Source organism: Rana temporaria, chromosome 5 (genome assembly GCF_905171775.1).
Source record: "Rana temporaria chromosome 5, aRanTem1.1, whole genome shotgun sequence".
NCBI classification, from domain to species: Eukaryota; Metazoa; Chordata; class Amphibia; order Anura; family Ranidae; genus Rana; species Rana temporaria.
This window is the reverse complement of record NC_053493.1, coordinates 59,956,004-59,971,221: the sequence shown is the minus strand read 5'-3', so window position 1 is coordinate 59,971,221 and position 15,218 is coordinate 59,956,004. Positions and strand designations below refer to the sequence as shown.

The 15,218-nt window shown below is 41.8% G+C and overlaps 1 protein-coding gene across 4 annotated transcripts in view; it reads left to right on the top strand.

Annotated features, from left to right (window-relative positions):
- EPC1 (enhancer of polycomb homolog 1) overlaps window positions 1-15,218 on the top strand; it is a 118,105-nt gene that overhangs the window by 94,127 nt on the left and 8,760 nt on the right. The gene's annotated exons all lie outside the window — the stretch shown is intronic.

Sequence of the window (15,218 nt, the reverse complement as noted above, 5' to 3'; positions counted from 1 at the left end):
ACAGCACATGTATGGCAGAGGGTAAAAGTCCTGTTTTTTTTTCTGTTTTTTCATTAACCACATATCTAGATTTGAAAGTTGGGCTTTTAGAGCAAGGAACAATAAATGGCATGCTAGTGTGCTACATTTTCTGTACTGGTTCCTGTAAAGTTGTATTTCAGTGGTTCTCAACTCCTGTCCTTTAGGACCCACTAACAGGCCGGATTTTAAGTATTGCCTTGGAGTCTAGAATACACCAATCACTAAGCAGAAAATGATATCACCTGTGATGTATTTCAATTATCTTGCAGACCTGACCTGTTAGTGGGTCCTGAGGACAGGAGTTGATAAGCCAGTGGCAAGCTTAATAATAATAAAAATAAAAAAACTTCACGTTTATCACCAGATCTCACTTCTACAGGGGGTCTTCAACTATATTACATTTATAGTAAGTACAGCTACAACAATGCTTTGATAAAGCAGCAAAAAGACAAGGCTCTTTGGCTTTTTTTTTTTAGGTACCTAGTTATATGGTAGCCAATCGGCTTCTAAATTCAGCTCGTTCAATTAAGCTTTGGCAATAAAACCTGGAAGCTGATTGGTTTCTATGCAGAACTGCACCAGATTTTGCACACTCCAGCTTTAGTTAACCTTCCCCACTGTGTCAGCAGTGTAAACCTAGGACAGGCTGTTACTGGAATGATTAAAAAAAAGAAAACTAGCGCAGCCGCCACAGCAAAGCACTGGTAAGTCACAATATACAATTTTGGTCTTGTGTTTTAGGTCCATTTTCCTGTATTTTGCTGCCTAAAAATGCTCTTTAAAGTGGAACTTTAGGACATTTCAGTCCTACTAGATCACTTCATGCTGGTCCCTTTTACAGGCACAGCTATGTAAAACATTAAAAATAAGTGCCTAGCGATGGTATGTGGTGCCGGCTAGACTGGCCACCTTTGTGCATGGAGCTACCTCCAAATGTTTTAGAGGATGTAACCAGATTGGAACCACCTACCACATTTGGTGAACGTGCCCTAAGGTCTTAAGGTTCTGGATCAGGGTCTACAGTTTTTTTTTTATTTACACCCTTACCCAGTTGAATTTGATTGATTAAATCGGCTAAACAAGCACTTCTGGGAGACAGGGTGGCGGAAGCCTTTAAGGCCCAAAGGCACTTTCATTTTCATATCAGCAAAAATTACTATAGCCAGGAATTTGAGATCCGCTACCCTGCCATTTGACCAGCTAAAAATTTAATTGTCTTGGCTAATATTGTATGAAAGATTGACGGCACTAGTCCAGGACAAAATAAAGTTATTCCATAAAGTCTGGGATCCATGGCTTGGATATCTCACTAATGACCCCAGGACGCTTGCAACATAGGTATAGTCTTACATTCTGGGGGCGCTGGGCAGTATCTTCCCCCATATCCCCCCCCTCCCCAACTCTTCCCTCCTAGCTTTACTTCACCCCCCTATCTTTTCTTTATTTCTTCTTAAAGTTCTCAAGTACTGGTTTTTATTTTGAGGCGACAGTATCAGTTTATTAATGGGCTAACATTTCATGGGCCGAGGATAATTTGGCCCTTTAGGGGTCCACCTGCATGAGAGTGGGGTGGGACGGCTCTTCCCAGCGGGTGGACCACCGGGTAAGCACAAAACATATGATGAGCTTGAGGTCCCTGATATGGGAGACTGATGTATTGTTTGTTACAATTTTGTTGCTGTTTGGTTTACAACTTAAGGGCTCATTGGACAATGTTGACAATGCAGATGTGGCCTACGTTACACTAAGGCCGGGTTCACACCTATGCGAATTGAGTGCGGCTTAAACCGCTTCCAATTCGCAGAACATTACTAAATTAATTTCAATGAGGCTGGTTCACATATGTGCGATGCATTCGCACTGCGCATTGCTGAAAAAACGTGTGCGTTTTCTAGGCACTGCAGTGCGGCTCAGAGCCACTAGCTGAAAGCTTTAAGAGTTACTGCTACTGAAGGGGGAAGTAAGCAACAGGAATTACAGACTGTGCAGAGGGAACACTGATTTAAGGAGAGCATGAATAACAGCACAGTGCTTGTGCTGTGTAATTTGGTCCCCTTTATCCTCTAAAATACCTGGTTGATCCTGCTTGGTGCTGCACACTCCTCTGTAAACTGGACCACAGTTTATCATGACTGCTGAGCCCTGACACCGTGGTCAGTTTATGTCCCTCCATCATCCGCAGCTCTCTTCTGTCCCCTCTCCCCTCCCTGCCTGTCAGTTCATACTAGTGCTGCTCTGCTCACCTCCCCTTCCGCTGCTATAAAACTATGATGTTCATACCATACCCTCTGCTAGATAACATATGCCCCAGTGTATATGATTTCTACCTTATTTCAGAGCGCCACCTGGCACTCGCGTGACTGCTCGCCTCTCTCCTACTGGCTGACATTGCGGGAGTTCTCGGCCCCTCATGCTGTAGCTGTCAGACTGGGAGAGGAGAGAGATAAACAGTCACACAAGCGCCAGGAGGTGCTCTGAAATAAGGGCGTAATATTTTTTTTAAAAAAGCTTATACAGTGGGGCACACGTTATCGAATAGGGTATGGTATGAACATCACATAGTGGCTTTACAACCACTTTAATTGAAATAAGCGACATCTCTCGTTTTTGAGACATAGGAGGGGAGAAGATCTTTCAATAAGAAAGTGGCTGTTCTGGGCTTCAACAAAATGACTACTTCCAGCAGGAAGAAACCGGAGCATTGCTGGATGGAAACATGGAAAGTATCTCCTTTTTGTTTTAAAAACATTAAGTGTGATCAAACTTTTATGGGTAAACTTCCACTTTAAATAGAAATCGTATCCTTGCTTATGTGGCTGGTTTACATTTACTCACTCAAATTCAGTGTTTTTTTTTAAAGGGGAAGCTCTGTGATCCATTCACGAGTGCGTGCTTTACTAACTTGCTTGCATAGATGTGAATGGAGGCAGCATGGTATTGGGATCAAGCTCGGGAAGTTGGTTTTGCTTATAAAACTGTAGTTTAAACTACTGAACAAAAATGTTATACAATTCAGTTGATCGGTCCTTGTGGTTTATTTTCACTTTCTAAATCTACCAGTAAACACATCTTGTCCTAGGGTGACATCGCTCTCCCACTTTTTTTTTTATGGATATGCAATGCTGTCACCCTGGTTGCTCTCCTAATTAGGACTACGGGCACCTCCTCTTTTCCTTCTCTCCGTTACATAGAGGCAAGCTGTTTTATAGTGCATCAAGGATAGCTGGGAAGGCAGAGAACATCGTTTGATATTTTAGTGTTTTATCCCGGACAAAGACACTGCATTTTCTAGCATGAATAAAATGTATTTTCTTGTTTATTGAGGTACAGAAGAAGTAATTCGCTTTCAGGTTTTACTGCCATTGTCTGTAGAATTGGACATTGGGAAACCCCAACCTTTAGGCCAGTTCAAGATCATCCTTTCTATTATGTCTTTTCTTAAGAATTGATGTGTAAGACTATTTTTACTAGTACCTTTTTTTTCTTTAATCGAGACTCCTTCTACATCGCTGTTAAGTCTTGTCTTTTCAAATGTAGCCATCTCGGGTGGGTGTCCTCAGCCTGGCTTTGGAGTTCTGCATTTAGACCTCCACTGAACTGAATTTTGCAGGTCTTGCCTGCAAGTGACCGTTGGGCACAGGGTTCAACGCAAGGTGCTTTCCAGACCCTGTTCTGCGTACAAGTTGGCAGGAAGGTGCTTTAACCACATCATTACTGGGCACTTTCACCCCCTTCCTTCCCAGGCCAATTTTCAGCTTTTAGCACTCTCGCATTTTCAATGACAATTGTAAGGTCATTCTACGCTATACCCAAATTAATTTTTTTATCATTTTGTTTGCACAAATGAGCTTTCTTTTGGTAGTATTTATTCACGACTGTTATGTTTTGTGATATATAAGCAAAAAAAGAGCAGAAATTTTGAAAAAACAAACAAACAATATTTTCTTCTATTTTAAAAGGGCCAATAAAATTGAATTTTGTCATACAGTTAAGCCAACATTTATTCTGCAACATGTCTTTGGTAAAAAAAAAAATCCTGTTAGGCTTCATTTCCACTTATGTTTTTACAGCCACTTTTCTGAGCGTTTTTTACAGCTTAAAAACGCCTGTCCATGTTATTCTATGGCATCATGCCCACATAGGCGTTTTTGAGCTGCAAATGGCATAGGCATTTTTGAGCTGTAAAAAAAAACGCAGGACCAGGGCGTTCTGAAGCTCCAGAGTAGAGCTGTAAAAACGCCAGACGTTAAACGCTCAAATACGCGCGAAAACGCTACCGCGTTTTTTACAAAATAAACAATGACAGGCGTTTTTAAGCTGTAAAAAAGGCTAAAACAAGTGGCTGTAAAAACCGCTAGTGTAAATGAAGCCTTAAGTGTATAATTGGTTTGGGTGATCACGGACATATGTACGCAAAGGATCATGTACAGATGTGTGCATGTAATCAGATCTATGATTTTACTGTTGCATATGTGGGGGGGAGGTGTTTTTACTATGTGGGGACATGTGTTTTGGGGATATTGTGTGTTACTAGGCCGGTGATTAGTGTGTATAAAACGGCTCATACACTCTGATCACCGGCAGCAGAGATCCGCTCTCCTCTCCTCACGACAACTAATGTGAGAGGAGAGCCGAGCCGATCGCCTAGCAAACGGCTCTCTGTGTACATCACATGACAGCTGTGATTGGACATGGCTGTCATGTGATCAGGAGGGCCAATCACAGAGCCCTCCTGCCGATCTGAGATGCGCCGTGTCCGGATGACACGAGCGCAATGGAATCGTGCTGCTGCTTGGGCATGCACTATACCCCTTTTTCTGAGGGACGTTCCTGAATGTCCACTCAGGTGAGAGCACCCACCCAGCCGTACATATGCAGTGGCTGGGTGTAAAGTGGTTAAAGGCACAGCACTGTTGTCATTGCCCTATTTCTAAAGACTCTGTGAGTAGGCCTATTGGGCTGAGCATTGGGCATTACCTCATGTCATTGGGTGCCCTTAAATTTCCTGGTTTCCACTGCAGAAGGTGTTAATGCTGAAGAATTGAGCACCGATGTGATTCGCTTGGTGGAGGGTTGTGTGTGTGTGTGTGTGTGTGGTCTGCTTCCTTTCCTGCCTAATAGAGCCCAAGAGCCACGTGGAACTCTGATCTTCCTGCTGCCTGACTGCATTGACCTTGGTCATCCGTTACAACATGTCTGAGTCAAACTGCTCCTGTACTGCTTGCAGCTCGCCCACTAATGCAGCTGACGTCTGTGACTTGAAGCCATGTTGCCCTCTGATCCTAGAGTCTATTCTATTGTGAGGCTTTCCTAGCTGTCAGGGGTAGCCTGTTCCTCTACCCTTTCGGCTTAAGGTTTTTTACTAGGTTTTCAAAACACACTAGGAGACCATGCTGTTGAAATAAACCATTTGACTGGCGAAATTATTATTATTATTTTTTTCCCCCCAACAGCCTGGTCTTATAGTGTTTAAGTTCTATATCTGCTTTGTTTTGCGTTTTTTACTATGCATCTTATTTTCTAATTTGTAGCCTTTGAATAATTTTTTTTTTTTTTAATCAACAACTAGATAAATAAAGCTCATTTGACGATTTTATGTGATGTTCTAGAATTTGTGCTATATACGTTCATATTTACAAAATTTTCATCATTCTGACTACAGTATGTTTATGTTCTTGTAGCCCTTATACAGGGGGAGTAGGGTTGCCCCCCCCTCCTGAAATACATTGGCTGTTTTTGACCCCCCCCCCCAACAATTAAAATGATTTTGAACTCACCCTGGTTTTGATGTGATGCTCCTCCTGTTTTTTTATGGTTTAAGCTACTGTCAGATGCCCATTAAGGGAAGCCTAGCTACATGGGAGCCGCCCCACCCGAGCTATTGGGCTTGTTTGAAGTTTTAAGCTTGCACTTGTTATCGGATGAAGGAAAACGTTTACAAACCTCGGAATATGGTGTTCTGAAGCCCATCATGGATCCAGCAATATCCCATCTCAACAAGATGATCAGCATTCCTGTGGAAGATGCACCACTGTTTTAAGGGCTTAATTTCATCCCATCTTGGTGTAACCCTGACTGGGCAAAGTCCATTAAAAGGGATATTTCCACTACTAGTCATGGAACATTTGAAGCAAATGGCTGCACCTTTACGTTAGCCGGGACAGGCTGCTGGTGTTTTCCCATCTCATGTCCTCCATGGGGTCAATACATATGCAGAGGAACTTTTGGCTAAATGTTATACTGCTGAATCTGCATCTAAAAAGCAGATGATCTTGCACATCTTTCAAGGAACAACATCTCTTTGGTTCTACCCTACATATACCATGTTTGCTGATGGTGATAAGAGCACTTAGACCACAGACCAGGATGGTTCATCCCTCGCTGGCAGTGAAGAAAAGTCCTTTTTGCTACACCACTTATGCAACATCCACCTCCAGTTCTCGGCTCTTGGCTCTGTTTCCCCCAAGGTCTGCTCAGTCTGCCAAAACTGACAAATATTACCTGTGCATGAAGTGGTTTCCTGAGGCTAGGGTTTCACTCCCTACTCCACCCCCCCCCCCCCCCCTCAGTTTCTTACCTCCAACCTTTGTGTGACCACACAGATAAGCCAATCTCCATCTAGCTCTCTCAGGCATTCTGTTTCAAGGTGTCGCTGCCCTAGTTACTTTGGCACAATGATTATCATAGGAGGCATGCACCCCATCTTGGATATTTAAGCACTAAATCTCTTTATTCAAGCTCAGAAATTCAATGTAATCAACCAGGTCCATCACCCTTGCTTCTGTGGACATTAAGGAAGTGTACCTGCATTCCAGTGCCCCAACATTTCCTACACGTTGCTTTGGGCCCCCTATGCTTACAGTTTGAGGCACTGCCATTTGGCCTGTCCTGTGCACCTTGGATGTTCACCAATGTTCTGGTCCCCAGTGCTAGCCTTGCTGTGCTTTCCTAGACTCCTCCCATTGTGTGATCCTTTTTGTGGGAACAGTCAGCTCAAGCTCTGATGAATAATGTGCTCCTGACTGTTCAGACAACTTAGGCAGGCCATAGATCATGCGCTTTTTCCCCCGTTCAATTCCCCTTCCTGCAACCACTGGTTGGCCATCTGTCTGGCTTTGTGTTCTCCCAGACTGGAGCAGAGGGGTGCCCCTACTGGGAGAACAACGTGATTATTGCTAATGGCTGAAGCCGCTGGCAATCGCATGCTATAAAACAGACATGCTGGTTGTATCCAAGTCGAACGATGGATCAACTTTGGTACAATCAGCCTGCCCATACATAGATCAAATCTGGTCCCTGCTGAACTGGCCAAGATTCGAACCAGCTATGGCCAGCTTTGTTTCGGCCTGAGCTGTATCTAACAATTTTCCCAAACACTCCAGAATATTTATCCCTCTGGAGAAACTACAAACTCTCCCATCCCATATTATTATTATTTCCTTGTTTCCCAGAAGTTGGGATACTGGTAATAGATGGGGGTTATCCTGTGCTGGCTTAGTTTTTCATTTGCCAATATTCAATACTCCTGTAGGCAGCAGTATAACTTGAAAGTGAATAATGTTCCTTGTCCAAAATACTGTTTTTCAGTTTGTGCAGAAAATCGAATTGGCCTGAAAACAAATGTTTCCACCAGATCCAAGAACTGATGAGCTGCAGTATACAGTATTACATTTTTTTTTGTTCTTAGGTTTAGCTTAAGCTGTTTGTTCCAATTTTTTATATATATATTAATATAATTTTTGTTTTTACATGTAGTTTTCCACTAAAGATAACCTATGCTTTATGAATTTTTTTTTTTACAGGCGTCCAGTTTTTGTTGCCCAGGTTTGTGACATGTTTACTTTTAAAATAAAGTTGAGGCTCTGTATATATGCTGTTCTGATGGTGAGGAAGCTGCTTATAGCCACTACAGTATTCCGTTTTAAAATCGTGTACATTTATCAAGCAAATAATGACACAAATTGGGCTGCCCCTTGCTTGGTAGAGCCTCTGTGTGATCCTTGTTTCTGTATACCTGGGTAGCCAGCTGCAACAGTTTGCAAAGGTCTGCAAGTTTTCTTTACTGATGAGAGAGAGATGTGCTAGAGTGCCATATATTGATGGTTTGAGAGCTGAAAAGAGAATGTTTTAATAAACTTAGTTCTGGCATTTTGCAGCTGTATTGGCTCATTTGCAAATTGTTGAATGGTCGGTTTTATCAACTGTGGTTGCTTGTCTTTAAAGTGGAGGTTCACCCTCAAAAAAATGTCTGACATCACACGGAGTCACGCCATCCTACCGACAGAATGCCGGTGTTTATTTTCTTTTTTTTCAGCACATTGGCGCATACTGTGTGTCACAGGTTGCCGGAAAAACCCGAACGTCGGTGCGGCTCTATACGGCGCCTGCGCACCGACGTTCGGGTTCTGTCGGCAACCTGTGACGTGCAGTATGCGCCGTTCGGAAGCCTGTCAATCACAGGCAGTGCTTGGGAACGCCCACTCCCGCGGGATTGCCGTGAGGTGAAAATCGTGATAACGAGGTATTTGCTGATAAAAAAAAAAAAACACTGGCATTCTGTCGGTAGGATGGCGTGACTCCGTGTGATGTCAGAATTTTTTTTAAAGGGTGAACCTCCACTTTAAGTGTGATATCTTTGGAATTTGGTATTTAGATGTAGATCTCCATGTGTGTTTTATTTAATTCTACATACAGTTTCAGTCTAGGAAATCTCCAATACATTTATTATTTTATTCGGTTATCCATAGAAAGTGTTTTGATAGTTGATGCTTTGTGTACTGTACATTTTTATATTTAAAGTTCAACTATATAGGTTTGTTTTTGTTTTTTTTTGTTTTTTTTCTTTGTTCTTCAAACCCTGCTGAGTTCTACCCACCTGATACTTTTACCTTCAGTCACAATCAAGGGAGCGTCACTGTGCAGCCCCACCACACAGCTTTTCCTCCAAAAAAGGCTTATTCGCACTGCCATGAGAAAGACCTACTCCAAGCAACTTCTTAAGGCAGTCATTCCTACAGAAAAGCCATATGAATGAATCTGCAGTGCATATGTGAAGTATAAAGAGTCCATCTTTAAATGAAATGCTGTGTGGCTCTGAGCATGACTGAACAGCAAAGATTAAAGAACTATTTTATTAATAGTTTTTTATCCGAAGCATAGTTGTAACTTCATATTTGGTATCATTACGTGTTTCATCTGCAGTCCCTTAAAATTGTACAGCCCAAGATGTATAATTAGATCTTTTGCTGATTTTTTTTTTTTTATAAATGTATTTTTTTTTTTTTTCAAAAGTCAGCAGCTAAATCTTTATTTCTATCTCTAAGCACTCCCACTGACTTGTATCTGCTGCTCTGCAGAAAGAAGTGACCCATGTATGTCACAGAAAAGTGACTGGTGGGCTGTGATTGACAGCCTGGCTTCACCTCTGTGTTAGAGGCCAGATGGCAGCACTAAAAAGGGAAATAACTAGGTCCCGGGAAAACACTGAAGCACGGTTTATGTAGGTGAGTTTTTAAGACCAATGGTTTGAATTTGGCATTGGTTTCTATAAATTTGGAAAATCTAACTTCTGGCTAAAATAAGAATCACGCATTTTTTGCTTGGAATAAAGATCACGATTCTTGGGCTAACTTTACTGTTCAATGAATTAAAAAAATAAAATAAAGTGTATTTTTTCCCCAAAAATTGCGTTTGAAAGACCACTGCGCAAATACCGTGTGGCAAAAAATGCAGATTTTTTAACTGTAAGAAACAAGTGCCGGGGAAAAAAGGTTTAGAATTTTAAAAAGAAATATGGGTTTTTATTTTTTTATTTTTTATATTCATTCTATGTGGATGGAGCATCAGACCGATGCTGCAGCTGCACCCCGCCGCCTCTTCACTGTTAACCGAGCCACTCCACATCGCCAATGACTTTGTTTTCACTCTTCCCCTAGCAGAGATGCTGCCTGTCAGTCAGCATCGCTCCTGCTCATCTCCTCCGCGCTCATTGGAGCACTGAGCTGTGAAAGGGTGGGGAGCAGCCATCTCATCTGCTCGCTGAGACTGCCATCAGTCAAGGCAGCTGGAGGAAGTTGGGATGATGCATTGCCTCGACCGAACTTGATGACGTCAGCGGAGAGTGGACTTCAGACCGATCTTCGCTGAAAGCGGGTAACAGGAGTGCAAAACGGATTGCACTCCTGTAACCCATAGGAGAAGCCAGGCCAAAAAATCTCAGGCTGGACTTCTCTTTTTTAGGTGGTTAAACTTCCCTCGTGTTAGACAAGTTCATTCCTTTTGATCTAAGAACCAAAAGTTACAATGTTTATAGTTCTCCACCAGGGAGGACAATGTTGTGAAAAAATTGGCAGACTGCCAGTTCTTTTCCTGCGTGTGAGCAGAGAACTCTCTACACTTGTTACATGAATGAATTGGGAAATTCTGCATAGAGATTGTGAGGGGGGTTAAAATGAGATTGTGTGTGTGTGTGTGTGTGTGTGTGTGTATGTATATATGTGTGTATGTATATAATATAATTTTTTTTTACGATCGTGCAGCTCTATTTTGTAGACCTGTTTTACAGACCTGAATGTTGACGTAGAATTCCAGGTTTAATTTTGTTTGGACCAAGCTGGCCCAAGCAAACTGTTCCCATTACAGAATGATACAGCTCCTGTGTGTGCTATAATGCACTGTATAGGAGTTTCAACAGCAGCATGGGCAATGTCCTGTCTGCTGAAGTAATTAAAGGGTCTAGTTACCCTATTTATCGGCGTATAACACGCACAGGCATATAACACGCAGCCTAACTTTTTAAGAGGGAAGCTTCAGGAAAAAAACTTTGCACAGCCCCCTGCGTATAACACGCAGGCACAGTTTACCCTCTATTTTCAGGGTAAAAAAGTGAGTGTTATACGCCAATAAATACAGTAAGTGCTTCTCTGCCATAGAGGTGTAAAGCCTTGTAATTGCTGTACTGCTGCCAAAATACAGCGCAACTAACTGTATGTAGTTAATGCTACTACGGTCCATTACAGCACACACAGCAGTCGCATCATTCTGTAAGAGAAATGGTTTGTCTGGTCCAGCTTGGCCCAAGCAACTATTAAAAGTGAAATTAAACCTAGAAATCTACTACTTTAATACTAGAATTGTCTAATTTTACCTTCATTACCACATGAGTAACTTGCATTTGAAAGCTGTGAGATTATGAGCAAACAATGGCTATCTTCTTTGTTATTATATGGTATAAGCTTATTATGTCTGCTAGATAGTTAAGTACTGTATTTTTCACTCCATAGGATGCACAGGAAATGTCTGTGCGTCTTATGGAGCGAATACTGATCTGATCAGCGTGATGTGTGTTTCAACTACTGCATTACGTTTCTTTTGCTGACCACTGTGTCTACAGTCCTTTAAAGGGGTTGTAAATGTAATTTTTTTTTTTTCCCCCTTAATGGCTTCCTTTACTTTAGTGCAGTCCTTCTTCACTTACCTCATCCTTCCATTTTGCTTTTAAATGTCCTTATTTCTTCTGAGAAATCCTCACTTCCTGTTCTTCTGTCTGTAACTCCACACAGTAATGCGAGGCTTTCTCCCTGGTGTGGAGAAAACCTCTTCAGGGGGGAGGGGGCGAGCAGGAGTGTCAGGACACTCTACTTTGCAGATAGAGAAAGGAGCTGTGTGTTAGTGGGCATCCTGACACTCCTGCTCGCCCCCTCCCCCCTCAGGAGGCTTTCTCCACACCAGGGAGAAAGCCTTGCATTACAGTGTGTAGTTACAGACAGAAGAACAGGAAGTGAGGATTTCTCAGAAGAAATAAGGACATTTAAAAGCAAAATCGAAGGATGAGGACTGCACTAAGGTAAAGGAAGCTATTTAGGGGGGAAAAAAATTACCTTTACAACCCCTTTTAATGCCGCCTGTTTCTTTGCTTCTCAGCACATTTTGAAATCTTTGCCTGGGAGAGAACTTGCTTTGGCAGTATAATTACCTTGTGTCTTGTTGCTGTGCTCAGTCTTGCCATGGTGTCTAACCTGTGACATTTAAAGGAGTTCTCTGAGCTAAAACTTTTAACCCCCGCTGTGCCCGGGCTGTAAAACTATACAAAATTAAACCTTCACTTACCTGCCTACGATCCCCCGTTGTTCCGATATCGCCGTCCCGTTCTCCGGTCCCGGTCTCTTCCACTTCCTGGGGGTCGGTGACTCACAGTGCGCTCAGCCTATCAGCGGCCGCGACGGGACATTGCTGCGGCCGCTGATAGGCTGAGTGCACTGTGAGTCACCGACCCCCAGGAAGTGGAAGAGACCGGGACCGGAGAACGGGACGGCGATATCGGAACAACGGGGGATCGTAGGCAGGAAAGTGAAGGTTTATTTTGTATAGTTTTACAGCCCGGGCACAGCGGGGGTTAAAAGTTTTAGCTCAGAGAACTCCTTTAAGTGTCGCATGGAAGCAAATGCATACGTAAGTTGCACCCACATATGTAAAGCAAAAATTTTAGCCCAAGACCTCCTCTGTAATTCTAAACATGTAACCTGTAAAAAAAAATGAAAGCGTCGCCTATGGAGATTTTTAAGTTCTGAAGTTGGGCGCCATTCCGCCAATCGTGCGCAATTTTAAAACGTGACATGTTAGATATCTACTTAGCGTAAAATTGTTCACATTATAGAAATAAATTAGGCTAACTTTACGGTGTGTTTTTTTTTTTATTATTATTCATGAAATTGTTTTTATTTTTGCCAAAAAAAAAACGCATTTGAAAAATCACTGCGCAAATACCGTGTGACAAAAAGTTGCAACAACCACCATTTTATTCCCTAGTTGCTAAAAAAGCATATGTAATGTTTGGGGGGTCGGAGTAGAAAAAAAATTAAGATTTTTACATGTAGGAGTGCCAGAATTGGGAAGTGGTTGATGCTGTTGATGGGCTTTTCAGCCTGCAGAGTTTATAGAGAAGATATTGAAAGATTTCAGTATATGGTGCTACGGGTTGATTTTCCTGTAATGGTCTGGAGAAAAGCCTCCTCCTGTCCTGTGGCCACAATTTTTATTTATTTTTTAATTGTAAATAAAGTGTGTTACATGGTAGGCCTATGTAACCCCCCCCCCCCCCCCAACCAGAATGGTAGGCTCTTGCATTTCCTTTGATTGTGTCGTTTGCAGGGAAACTGTGGGCTCGGATAGTAATGGCATACACCGATGTGGGAATAGTTTGCAGGCGGGTTAATACACTGGAAAGTAAGGCAAATCTACATGGTAGGGTTAGTGTTCTGCACATTTTGCTTTACAATGTAACTGTGGTCTCGGTATTTGTTTCTAACTTTGATCATTTAGAATTTGTAAAGATCACCATTCTAATATAAACATCTGAAATTGAGGTGTGTTTTTTATATTATGTATGTGCATTCTTGGACTGGCATGATTTCTTACTATGCGGAGTGCTTTTATCAGGACTTGTCCGGTTATCAATATGCCTTTTCTGCTTCAGGTGCATACTAGCAGGGACATTGCATGTGGTGTGTTGACAGATTTTGCGGAATAGTTGACCCAAATACAAAGCTTGCTTGTTGCAATTGTCCCATCATATCAGTGAGCTGGGTGTTCATAGTACTACTAGAACAGTGGAAAGCATCAACATTTTCCCAGGCAAGGACCTAATTTCCACAGGAATTCCCTCTCTGGAAAAAATTAATAAAATCATTACAAACCCGCTGCTAATTGACTGCTTTGGTACTGGTTAGTATATGGCACATGGGTCGGTTGGATGCTTATCTCAGAGCCTAATCACACAAGTGTTTTTGTGACAGAAATCTTATAGTAAACAATAGAAATGGTGAAGACATGCAAAGTAAATTGTAAGCTTTGTGCTATCTGTTTTCTGTATCCCAAATTTACTCTCAACATTGCAAGGGACTGTCTACACAGGTTTATGTTCACTTCACATTAAACTTGCTTTTCTCCCCATATAAGTCTATGGGAATGGAAAAAACGGCTGAAGTAGGAGACAAGCACCTGCAATGAATTCTAATTGATCTTTGAAGCTTCTCAAACGAATGTCAAAATTGCCACGAATCTAAGCCCAATAACTAGGACCAAAACAACTAATCGATTATAAAAATTGTAATCGATTTAATTTCATAATCGATTAATCGGCCAGTAACATAATGGGGTTAAAAAAACTAAAATTGGCCTTTTATAGTGCAAAAAAGCAAATCGCTACTGTAAATATTACTTTCACTGTCCCATAGTAAAAAATGAACCCCTTACAGTAGCGATTATTTGCTCTTTTTGTACTTATTTTTGTTTTTTTTAACCCCATTATGTTACTAAACATCTCAGGCCGGGGTCACACCTCTGTTTTTTGGTGCTTTTTGCAGAAACACACTACAGTTCATTTACATGTTTTCCTATGGGACACGATCACATCCATGATTTTTTTTCAGCTGCTGCGTATTTGGAAAGGGCAAGGACTTTTTTAATGCAAAACTGTGCTATTTTGTTTTTTTTGGTTCAATATACTTCAATGGAGAAGCTGCAGAAAAGCATGTAATGTGTTTTTGTGGCAATTTGTGTTTTGTAATCTGCCCAACAACAAATTGGTCCAACTTTTTTTTTAAATGATAATATTTTTTTAAGGCCATTAATCGAAACAATAATCGGCCAACTAATCGATTCTGAAAATAATGGTTAGTTGCAGCCCTACCAATAACACTGGCTCTAAATGGTACTCTAAGATTGTGGTTTTTTTTTTTTCAATAAATCCAATATGTGTTTTAAGGTAAAGTGAAGTACAGTGGTACCTTGGATTACGAGCATAATCCGTTTCAGGAGACTGCTTGTAATCCAAAGCACTCGTATATCAAAGCAGGTTTCCCCATAGAAGTTCATGGAAATAAAGCTAATTTGTTCCACATTGACTTCTATTGCATGCAATACCGCATGTGGCCAGATGTGGGGGTGTGCCGGCGAGACTCTAAAATAATCGGATGCAGTCGGAAAAGCTTGTGAACTGAGTATTTCCGAACGGCTCAGTGTCACCGGTGCCCCCGCACCTATGGCCAAATGTGGTACTGCACACCGCAGAGGCTTGAATCCTGCTCATTTTGCAAAGCACTCGCAAACAGTCAGGACTTTGGGGCTCGTATTGCGATCCAAATTTCCACTGTACAGCCAATATTTTTTATTTTTTTCTTGGTTTTGGATGGGGTGGT